The sequence below is a fragment of the Bos mutus genome, chromosome 8 (genome assembly GCF_027580195.1).
Source record: "Bos mutus isolate GX-2022 chromosome 8, NWIPB_WYAK_1.1, whole genome shotgun sequence".
NCBI classification, from domain to species: Eukaryota; Metazoa; Chordata; class Mammalia; order Artiodactyla; family Bovidae; genus Bos; species Bos mutus.
This window is the reverse complement of record NC_091624.1, coordinates 55,680,558-55,693,408: the sequence shown is the minus strand read 5'-3', so window position 1 is coordinate 55,693,408 and position 12,851 is coordinate 55,680,558.

The following is a 12,851-nucleotide window of genomic DNA, read 5'->3' as shown; positions in this document are numbered from 1 at the left end:
CTGTCGATGTTCCAGTAAAGTGAGGGAGAAGAGAAATGTTTTACAATATTACAGTTAATTTTTAGCTGGACTATATTTTGCCTGCCTGTGACCTTCTCAAGTATTTCATAGCTTTCTTTCCTCCCTACCTCCTCTTAGGTAAGACAGAAAGGCTAGAGAGTGCTGCAGTGAAATGCCTTTCCCTAGGTGGGATGCTGCTGCTGCTGCTCAGTCACTTCAGTCGTGTCCAACTCTGTGCGACCCCATGGACTATAGCCCACCAGACTCCCCCGTCCCAGGGATTCTCCAGGCAAGACAACTGGAGTGGGTTGCCATTTCCTTCTCCAAGGCATGAAAGTGACAAGTGAAAGTGAAGTCGCTCAGTCGTGTCTGACTCCTAGCGACCCCATGGATTGCAGCCCACCAGGCTCCTCTGTCCATGGGATTTTCCAGGCAAGACCACTGGAGTGGGGTGCCACCGCCCTCTTCGCTAGGTGGGATAAAGCTCTGGTAAAAGTTCCCCCCTCCCACAGGAGAATTAGGCCTTTGTTAAGAGAATAATCTGGGCATATTTCATAATAATTACTATCCCTTGTTCCTGTAGAGCCATGAGGGAGCTCTTTGTCATCTATTCACTGTGAGGACCTGGTGGAGTTCCCAGAGGTGACAGTCATGAAAGTATGGGGATCCCAGTAACCAGTAATTTCTCATTTTCATGTGATTTCACACAGCCTCCAGTAGTTTGTCAAAACTATCCTTTAAGTATTCCTTCCCGCTCTGGCTCCAGTGACCTCTGTTCTAGATAGGCAGATCTTAGTTACAACTCTGTATTCACCACTCTCTGCAGGCTTCAGAGTAGTTTGTCTTGCAACCTCAGTTCTGATGGGTCCAAGAAAAGTAACTGATTTTCAATTTGTTTAGTTTTTTTCTTTTTCCTGTTGTATGGATAGGAACAATGACTTCCAACAGACTTTTATGCTGGAACTGAAATGCGAAGTGCCAGGTATTTTAATGTAGTTCTGTGATCAAATACATTTGGGAAACATTTAGTAAATTAGTTAAAATATTTTTTTTAATTTAGAATTTCTTCAAGATTATTATTTTCATGTGTTTTTTAAGTTTCTAGTCAAAATCCAGCTATAACCTGGGATCACATCACTGGGTGATCACAAGTGTATAAACACTGCAGCATTCTCCTATTTATGTCTATAACTATTTCTTTGTCTTATATATTCCCAACCTTTAATACAATCGATTTCTCTTCTCATTAGTTCTTCACATTTCTTTGAATGTACACATAACCTGGCAATTTAGAAGAATCAATCAGGTTTTCCAGGCCACAGGAAAATCTTTTTTCTAAATCCTGTTAAGAAATAGACATCTGAAATTTTACCCTCTTAGCCACACAAAATGAATAAGTGTGTTATTTGTAAAATAGTTGTAGTTCTTTGAAATGCATATAGTACCAAATAATATGAGATATTGATATTGTGTTAATGAAATCTCATCATCTAAAAAAATTTAAGATGCCAAGAAATCCAGTATAAGGGCCAATGTAAAAGCATGACTACCCACAAGTATGTCCTGCATTATGTATTTTATGCTGTGCATAATAAACATCTGGAATAAATAAACCAGAATGGGACAGGCAATGAATTAAGGTGAATGGGTGAACTCCAGAAGAGATAGTTTCTATATAAATTGTGTAAGATAGGGAAAAGAGAAACGAAAGCCAAGAAAGGACTAATTTTCCAGCTAAAATCTATGAGTTTTGCCGAAGTGAACGACAATGATAAGCTAAAGTAAGCATATATCACCTGTGCTTATTTCCTGAAACCTCTACTCACAGACACAAATTAAAACACCCACATATTTCATGTTGGCAACAGTAAAGGTATCTAATCCATTTTCACATATCACTTAACTGTTCCAAATTTACGTTTTCATGTAAAAAGACAGAACAGGCACAGTATTTGTGTTTAAGCTTTATTATACCTGGCTTTTAATATTTTTAGCTCTCTTCACAAGCACAGTTCCCACCACTGGTTGATTTTTTGGTTGTTTCACTTCAGAGCTTAGGGTTTCTGCAAATGGGCTGAAAGAAAATACTTCCAATATATGGGGGAAAACAGAGAAGATTTAAGAAATTGATAGAATGATGTGTGGTAAAGGATGATACTTTATTCCTTGGCCTAGAAAGTTCTACTCTACTTTTTCTCCCCTGTATGGGGCTTTCTTATCCTGAAACATAAGGTAGTTTCAAACATTGCCAGACCATTATAGACCATGCATAGTAATCATGGAATTGTTAAATTATAAAAATCTCAGCCTTGAAATTAAAAGACACTTACTCCTTGGAAGGAAAGTTATGACCAACCTAGATAGCATATTCAAAAGCAGAGACATTACTTTGCCAACAAAGGTCCATCTAATCAAGGCTATGGTTTTTCCAGTAGTCATGTATGGATGTGAGAGTTGGACTGTGAAGAAAGCTGAGTGCCAAAGAATTGATGCTTTTGAACTGTGGTGTTGGAGAAGACTCTTGAGAGTCCCTTGGACTGCAAGGAGATCCAACCAGTACATTCTGAAGGAGATCAGTCCTGGGTGTTGATTGGAAGGACTGATGCTAAAGCTGAAACTCCAATACTTTGGCCACCTCATGCAAAGGGTTGACTCATTGGAAAAGACCCTGATGCTGGGAGGGATTGGGGGCAGGAGGAGAAGGGGATGACAAAGGATGAGATGGCTGGATGGCATCACTGACTCGATGGACATGAGTTTGAGTAAGCTCCAGGAGTTGGTGATGGACAGGGAGGCCTGGCGTGCTGCAATTCATGGGGTCACAGAGTCAGACACAACTGAGCGATTGAACTGAACTGAACTGAACTGAAAAACCTCAGGGGGCTAATTCCAGAGGGCTATACTTGGTGGAAGGAAGTTACAGGATGTCGTGGCTTCTACAAACTTTGTGTGAGGCTGGGAAGAGGGATAGGTTGCTGTTGTAATTCAAGGAGGAATTAACCTGCCAAAAAACTACAGTGGTTGGTGAAAACCCCCCTACTACCATCAGTAGAAAAGAGGAACAGAAGGTCAGAGAGAGACAGAACAATGAGGCACCTGCTGTAATGATGTTGGTACCTTCTTTTTCAAATTTTTCAGCATAAAATGAGATATGAATGGTTTTAATGGTTTTCATTTTACTTTAGGACTGTCAGAGTGTTATTTGTTCTCATAAACACACACACACACACACACACACTGTAGGTTATCACCCAGGTTATTATCAGAAAAGCTGTACTTCAGAGATCTTTATAATGTAAGGTTCCTTTCTCTATGTAATGAATCTATAGATGAGTGGCTAATTAGTATAATTAATGTCAGAAATGAATTTTCATTGGTGAATTTAGTGGCTTGTTAATCAGCATAATGGGTGTTAGAAATGGATTTTCAATTATGAATTTAGTAGAACTCAATATATTTAGGCTAGTTGAAGTATTTTAGATACACACTTAAATTTTTGTATGAAATAGGGAATTAGAATCTATGAGATGTGTCATTTGTACCCTTTGGTATGTGTCTTATGCAGCATGATCCACTTTAACAAAATACCACAAAATGAGTGACTTAAATGCCAGACATTTCTCATAGTTCTGAAGGAAGCCTAAGACCAAAGTACCAGCAGATTCTGTTCTTGGTGAGAAAACAGATTCTGTTCTCTTCCTGGTTTGTAGATCAGTGGCTGTGCCTCAATAGAAAGCAGTCTTTCTGTATTTCTCTTCTTATAAGGCACTAACCCCATAATGAGGACCCCACCTTCATGACCTTTCTAAACCTAATTACCTCCCAAAGGTCCCTTCTACAAGTCCCACCACAGTAGAGATTGTGATTTTGATATGTGAATTTTGATGGGGACACAAACACCCAGCTCATTGAGAGAATGGTACCTAAGGCTAGATTGCTAAGGGAGCTTTATTGAGTCCAGTCTTTGGGTGACAGAACTTCTTATTGCCTGATGCTAATTTATAAAGGCATTAAAACATGCCTCTGAAATATTTGTCTCTGTTTCTAGTGAGTTGTTCATGTCAGGTTATTTTTGTTTTTAAAAGAGTGAGCTAGGTTCTTCATAAAATGTTAATAATATTTGTATTAATTGTTTTGTCTGCTTCTAACACAAGTTTAATGAATGTTTGTATGTATAAGTATAGATTTTGGTCTGAGATTTACTTTTATTATGACTGATGACAAACTTATGAAGGAGCAGCAAACACCCACCAGCATCACAATTTTCATCTTTTTGTACAAAAATAATCCCCAAGTTGTGGAGAACCAAGTTGATGTACATCAGTTCAGAAAAGTGTGCAGTCATGTACTACAGAAAAGTAAAATAGCTTCTGTTTAAACATTGCTGCATCCTGTACATACAGTGTTACAGAGACACTGCTCAGTGAGACTATACACATTCCTTGAGAGAATTATCCTGATGGCATAAAAATATTGTTCTAAGATTTAAATAACTGCATGTAGCTGTTCCTGTTTTATAGATCAGTAAACTAGTAGTCAAAGATGCTAACAGGTAGTCAGGAATAAAGTGAGTGGTTGATTCCAAATGTCATATTTTTCTCCAAGTCACAGTTCTATATCTGGGGACAGAAGAAATATAAAACAAGTTCCCATAAAGGACGCAAGCAAAAGAGAATTTTTGTGGAAAAGAAAAAAAAAAGAAACACACACATCCCTAAAACTCAAGTGTCTAAGACTCTCTCCTCCCTCATAGGAGTCACAATGAAATCCTCTCTGTATAAGTTCAGTCGCAAAGAGTCGTATCTAACTCTTTGCGACCCCATGAACTGCAGCAGGCCAAGCCTCCCTGTCTATCACCATGTCCCGGAGTCCAACCAAAGCCATGTCCATCGAGTCGGTGATGCCATCCAACCATTTCTCTATCGTCCCCTTCTCCTCCGGCCCTCAATCTTTCCCAGTGTCAGGGTTTTTCCAATGAGTCAACTCTTCGCATCAGGTGGCCAAAGTATTGGCGTTTCAGCTTCAACATCAGTCCTTCCAATGAACACCCAGGACTGATCTCCTTTAGGATGGACTGGTTGGATCTCCTTGCAGTCCAAGGGAATCTCAAGAGTCTTCTCCAACACTACAGTTCAAAAGCATCAATTCTTCTGCGCTCAGCTTTCTTCACAGTCCAACTCTCACATCCATACATGACCACTGGAAAAACCATAGCCTTGACTAGATGGACCTATGTTGGCAAAGTAATGTCTCTGCTTTTGAATATGCTATCTAGATTGGTCATAACTTTCCTTCCAAGGAGTAAGGGTCTTTTAATTCCATTGCTGCAGTCACCATCTGCAGTGATTTTGGAGCCAAGAAAAATTAAGTCAACCCTTTCCCCATCTATTTGCCATGAAGTGATGGGACCAGATGCCATGGTATCAGTTTTCTTAATGCTGAGCTTTAAACCAACTTTTTCACTCTCCTCTTTTACTTTCATCAAGAGGCTTTTTAGTTCCTCTTCACTTTCTGCCATAAGGGTGGTATCATCTGCATATCTGAGGTTATTGATATTTCTCCCAGCAATCTTGATTCCAGCTTGTGCTTCCTCCAGCCCAGCGTTTCTTATGATGTACTCTGCATATAAGTTAAATAAGTAGAGTGACAATATACAGTCTTGACATACTCCTTTTCTTATTTGGAACCAGTCTGGTGCTCCATGTCCGGTTCTAACTGTTGCTTCTTGACCTGCATATAGATTTCTCAAGAGGCAAGTTAGGTAGTCTGGTATTCCCATCTCTTTCAGAATTTTCCACAGTTTATTGTGATCCACACAGTTAAAGGCTTTGGCATAGTCAATAAAGCAGAAATAGATGTTTTTCTGGAACTCTTGCTTTTTCGATGATCCAGCGGATGTTGGCAATTTGACCTCTGGTTTCTCTGCCTTTTCTAAAACCAGCTTGAACATCTGGAAATTCATGGTTCATGTATTGCCGAAGCCTGGCTTGGAGAATTTTGACCATTACTTTACTAGCATGTGAGATGAGTGCAATTGTGCAGTAGTTTGAGCATTCTTGGCATTGCCTTTCTTTGGGATAGGAATGAAAACTGACCTTTTGCAGTCCTGTGGCCACTGCTGAGTTTTCCATATTTGGTGGCATATTGAGTGCAGCACTTTCACAGCATCATCTTTCAGGATTTGAAATAGCTCAACTGGAATTCCATCACCTCTACTAGCTTTGTTTGGAGTGATGCTTCCTAAGGCCCACTTGACTTCACATTCCAAGATGTCTGGCTCTAGGTAAATGATCACACCATTGTGATTATTTGGGTCATGAAGATCTTTTTTGTACAGTTCTTCTGTGTATTCTTGCCACCTCTTCTTAATATCTTCTGCTTCTGTTAGGTCCCTACCATTTCTGTTCTTTATTGAGCCCATCTTTCCATGAAATGTACCCTTGGTATCTCTAATTTTCTTGAAGAGATCTCTAGTCTTTCCCATTCTGTTGTTTTCCTCTATTTCTTTGCATTGATCACTGAAGAAGGCTTTCTTATCTCTTCTTGCTATTCTTTGGAACTCTGCATTCAAATGGGTATATCTTTCCTTTTCTCCTTTGCTTTTCACTTTCCTTCTTTTCACAGGTATTTGTAAGGCCTCCTCAGACAGCCATTTTGCTTTTTTGCATTTCTTTTTCTGGGGACAGTCTCAATTCCTGTCTCCTGTACAATGTCATGAACCTCCATCCATAGTTCATCAGGCACTCTGACTATCAGATCTAATCCCTTGTATCTATTTCTCACTTCCACTGTTTAGTCAAAAGGGATTTGATTTAGGTCATACCTGAATGGTCTAGTGGTTTTCTCCACTTTCTTCAATTTCAGTCTGAATTTGGCAATAAGGAGTTCGTGATCCAAGCCACAGTCAGCTCCCGGTCTTGTTTTTGCTGACTGTATAGAGCTTCTCCATCCTTGGCTGCAAAGAATATAATCAATCTGATTTTGGTGTCTACCATCTGGTGATGTCCATGTATAGAGTCTTCTCTTGTGTTGTTGGAAGAGGGTGTTTGCTATGACCAGTGCGTTCTCTTGGCAGAACTCTATTAGCCTTTGCCCTGCTTCATTCAGTACTCCAAGTCTGATTATTTCTTGATTTTAACTTAAATGTTTACTATGCACTAGAATTAATGTCATAGAGTGGGTTCAGTCATTCTCAGCTAATCTTTTTGTTTGTTTGTTTTTACTATAACATCTTGAGCTGTTGAAACCTTTTCAGGTACTGTTAAGAAAGGCAATATGAGCAGGATGGGATTGCTTGAAAATTATGTTCAAGATTATATTTATTAATATTGATAAGGAGCATTTCTCAGTAAATGCAGAGTGAACAAGTTTTATTTCTAATAAGGTATAGTGTACTATGCAACTGAACCACTTTTAAGTAGGAATCACTTGATTTTGAAATAAAAGTTACATTTTTACATTTAGCACACACACATCAGACACAATCACCCATATATAAAGATGTATTGATCATACCAACTTGACCTCATACAGCCCTGTCTAAATGTTTATTTTCAACCATGTTAACAGCAAAACTTGCAATCACTTCCATGAAATAATGATTTCACCAAGACTAGAAAACTGGCAAAGCTTTTTCCTCTCTTTCAGCTATAACCATTTTCTTTCTTTCTGGGATCCCCTGTCCACCCTCCTTGGAGAAGCACCTTCCATAACATACTAAAAGCAGATTGCAGGGCTGTTGTGAAAGCAGAGAAAAACCAGAGGCACTTACGGAGAACTCTGGAGCTGGACCGGAGAGCTCCGTGAATGCCCATGACAGAATAGGCCACTTCAGACAGATAAAACTGCGTTAGTGCTTTTAAATTTGTCCTTGGGAATATGCTTCTCTGAAACAATGATTTCAGAGACAAATCAGATGAATGCTGCTTTTAAAACTAAATGAATGTTCTATGAGAACATCTCAGAGAAGAATATGTTGAAGAGTCTTGAGAGTAGTTTTATGGGAAATAAACTGGATGTCCAGTATAATTGGAAAAATAAAGAAAGAAAAAAGAAAAAGATGGGAGTAGTAAAAGAAGAAAATTGTTTTTAAAGGTATTTGAACATACCACAAATTACACCTATACAGTATGGTTTATATGTGAGTTTGATATCTGACAAAAATGATCAGTAATAGACATTTTATATAAAGAATGTGTTCCTAAATCAGGACTCTATCTGATAAACCTACATAGTTCAAATGTTATTCTCATTTCAGGTATAATTTACATATACGAAGATTACATGATTTCATCACTCAATGCACATTAAAAATTATCATTGAACCAAATGCTAGGAAGGAATTTAGGATACACACACACACACACATTCACACACACACACATTCACACACACACACACACACACACACACATACAGTGAATTTGAAGGAAAACAAAAAACCACTTATCCTCCAGATAGAGTCTCTAAATGAGTGTTATTCCTGATGGATAGATATTTAGATGCCTAGATGTCTGTCTCCAAGTTGCCATCAAGACTCGGGCACTGAGTCTAACCCAGTGTAACTCAGAACAGGGAACATAATCAAAGATGATCCCTGGTGGAAGAGCATGTCTGGATCATAAAAAATGATGCACTCTTTTCTTTAACTTCTCTTTCAAGGAGAGGATCTGGCACTGGATCTCAGAAAAATGAGATCCTTCTCTATGGAAAAGTCAAATTGTCCTAGGTAACAGAGCTCAGAGAAGTTTTACCTAGGCTTGACATTTAAAAAACAATAAGAAATGTACTCAGGATTCCTTAGTTTTTCTCCTTGTCAGAATGTTACTTTAGCCAAAAGGGTATTTGCAAACCTACAGAGAACAAAGTTACAGACCTCTGGCTTCTTTGAATGTAAGTTGATGTTAATTCTCCTGGAGTCCAAGAGAGGGAAGGACTTCAAACCAGTTAGTTCATGGGTTCTTGGCTTGCTCCATCTGTCTGAAGGAAGGAGCTTCTTGATGGAGGCTGGGCTTCTCTGAGCAACTTTTTTTACTGCTCACACAGTAGCAAGAGCTTGCCAAGTTGCTGCATCTTGGGGTGACTTGTTCAGAGTTTCGTTTACTTATTGGAATGCAACTAGGTAATGAGAACCACTTAACCCTGGTGGCTCAGACAGTGAAGAATCTGCCCGCGCTGCAGGAGACCCAGGTTTGATCTCTGGGTCGGGAAGATCACCTGGAGAAGGAAATGGCAACCCACTCCAGAGAATCCCATAGACAGAGAGCAACCTGGTGGGCTACAGTCCATGGGGTCACAAAGAGTTGGACATGACTGAGTGAGTAACACTTTTCAGCATAACTTCTAGGAAATGAGAAGCAATAGGCAGAATCCAAGATAGGTGGTCCCACATGTTAGTGTTACCATTCCAAGTTTTCTAAGGGAGTGAGATAGTTTTGAAGGTCTCTGGATTTGACAAAATGCCCTTATTTAGTATTTCAGATAATTTTTAAAATTCAGTCCTTCTTTCTTGCTGTTTTAATCTAATGAACCAAGACAAGTAAATATGGTAATGTATTCAAGTACTCTAAGGAAGTGCATATAGTTAAAATATCTTTGACTGATCTACATAATGAAAAGTCAATGGAATCCCCATATTCTCACGGCTTCTTCCTCTCCTCTTAGAGCCCTTGCTGCCTCTCATCTTCTCCTTGGTGATTTTTAACTTTCTTTGGATGTCTTACTAGCCATTCTGTTCTCTGGTCAGTACCTGGTATTAGGTTAGTGTTGCTCCTTCACCTAACACTTAAACTTTGTAGACATCAGTCCAGTTCTTCTTAGAACCTCAAGTGATGCTGCATTATTGGATTGCCAGTGGGGAACTACATTCCATTTTCTCTTATGATGTGACTTTTCTCATGGATCTTGAGGAAACATTCCCTAGATGTATGTCAGAGAATACTCTAATGGACTCACTCACTATTAGAGCCAAAAGCGTTGGGTCCCCTAACTAGAATTGTCTCAGGATTCTAGCCAAATGCCTGATTTTTGCTCAACCACAGGCTCAGTGCCCTACAGGCTCATGGTGGTTCTTCTCTGCTGAATGCTGTCGCCTTTCTTAATGCCCTCTTTACTCAGAACCAGACTAGGGTTTCACTATGAGGTTCAAAAATGCTCATTAGGGGCTTACTGCCTGATTTATCCTAATTAAGTTTATCCTTATTTAATTAGGATAGAGATAAATGGGTCTTTTGGCCAGGTAAGGGATACAGATGAGTAATACTTCAGTTTTAATAACTAGTAGACCCTGTTAAGGATTACAGATTAGTATGAGGATAATGTCCTATTCTTTTTTTGCCATTAGCTGATGTTTTCTTAATTTTTCTGGGCTGAACAAGTAGGAATTGTTACTGATATGGCAAAACCAATACAATATTGTAAAGTAATTAGCCTCCAATTAAAATAAATAAATTTATATTAAAAATAAATAAAATTAAAAAAAGAAAGATGTTCTTAATGTCAGTATTTTATAGGACACTATGTACTTAAATTTAATGTAGTTTTATTTCATCTGATAAAATGATTTATCAAATAAAACCTCAATAAGTACAATTTTTAAATGATATTTTGAGCCATTTATATTCTGAAGGTAAGCTTAATTAACAGATGCATTAAGTAACTTTCTAAATATGTGGATAATTGATGAATAATCATTAAGTATGTAGGTTGCTGATCAGTAGTAGCAGGTAGATTTTGAAGACACTGTAACAATATCTTTAGGCAGCCTGCTGTTAAGTCTAAGATGAATATTAAATAATAAATTATACCCAAATGCTATATTAATTTTTTCAGGAAAAATGGATTTTTATTATTAATTAGTTTAGGTCCATTTCCATGACCTCTGTGCCAGTCCCATGAAGGCCAGTTTATTACAAGGCAAATGCAAGATATTGGAGTTGATTTTATTTTATTAGATCCATATACAGCTCAGGAAAATTAAGACTGCCATTCATGATGTGTCACATAAAGTGAAGGACAAATTCTTAGGCTAGGTGAATTCTAGAGTTATCACCAAAATTTATTAATCAGAATGTAACTATAATAATACACAGATATTACAAAGAGAAAAGTAGATAATTATCTTCAATTAATATCTTAACAATTTTAATCAGTCACTTCAATAGGCAACTATTCCCAAATTTATTGTGCTTGCTTTTTCTTTTATTTTTATTTAAATAAAATTGTATGTATTTTATGTGCAGGACATGATGATTTCATATACATATGATAATAAAATGATTATTGCACTTGAACTAGTTAATATGTCATCTACTCATTGTTACTGTCTTTTGTGTGTGATGAAAACACCTCTATTAGCATATTTAGAGTATTTAATACTGTATTAATGGCTATAATCATCATGTTATACATTAGGTGTTTATAGTTATTCATCCTACATAATTGTAATTTTGCACACTGGGACCAACATTTCCCCACCCCCTACCCTCAGATTCTGGTAACTACCATTCCACTCTCAGCTTCTGAGTTCAACCTTTAAAAATATACCACATGTAAGTGTTCAATTCAGTTTGGTCACTCAGTCATGTCTGACTCTTTGTGACTCCATGGACTGCAGCATGCCAGGTCTCCCTATCCATCACCAACTACTGGAGTTTAATCAAACTCATGTCCATTGAGTCTGTGATGCCATCCAATCATCTCATCCTCTGTCATCCCCTTCTCCTCCCACCTTCAATCTTTCCCAGTAACAGGGTCTTTTCCAGTGAGTTAGATTATCACATCAGGTGGCCAAAGAATTGGAGTTTCAGCTTCAACATCAGTCCTTCAGATGAATATTCAGGACTGATTTCCTTTAGAATAAACTGGTTGGGTCTTCTTGCAGTCCAAGGGACTCTCAAGAGTCTTCTCCAACACCACAGCTGAAAAGCATCAATTCTTCGATGCTCAGCTTTCTTTATAGTCCAACTCTCACATCCATACATGACTACTAGAAAAACCATAGACTAGATGGACCTTTGTTGGCAAAGTAATATTTCTGCTTTTTAATAAGCTGTCTAGATTGGTCATAGCTTTTGTTCGAGGAGCAAGTGTCTTTTAATTTAATGGCTACAGTCACCATCTGCAATAATTTTGGAGCCCCTCCAAAATAAAGTCTCTCACAGTTTCCACTGTTTCCCAGTCTATTTGCCATGAAGTGATGGGACCAGATGCCATGATGTTAGTTTTCTGAATGTTGAGTTTTAAGCCAAATTTTTCACTCCCCTCTTTCACTTTCATCAAGAGGCTTTTTAATTCTTCGCTTTTTGCCATAAGGGTGGAGTCATCTGCATATCTCAGGTTATTGATATCTCTTCCAGAAATCTTGATTCCTGCTTGTTCTTCATCAGGACCAGCATTTCTCATGATATACACTGCATATAAGTTAAATAAACAGGGTGACAATGTACATCCTAGATGTATTCCTTTTCCTATTTGGAACCAATCTGTTATTCCATTTCCAGTTCTAACTGTTGATTTCTGACCTGCATACAGATTTCTAAGAGACAGGTCAGGTGGTCAGATATTCCCATCTCTTGAAGAATTTTCCAGTTTGTTGTGATCCACACAGTCAAAGGCTTTGGCATAAGCAAAAAAGCAGAAATAGATGATTTTCTGGAACTCTCTTGCTTTTTCATTGATCCAGAGGATGTTGGCAATTTGATCTCTGGTTCCTCTGCATTTTCTAAAACCAGCTTGAACATCTGGAAGTTCACAGTTCATGTATTGCTGAAGCTTGGCTTGGAGAATTTTGAGCATTACTTTACTAGCGTGTGAGATGAGGGCAATTGTGCAATATTTTGAGCATTGTTTGG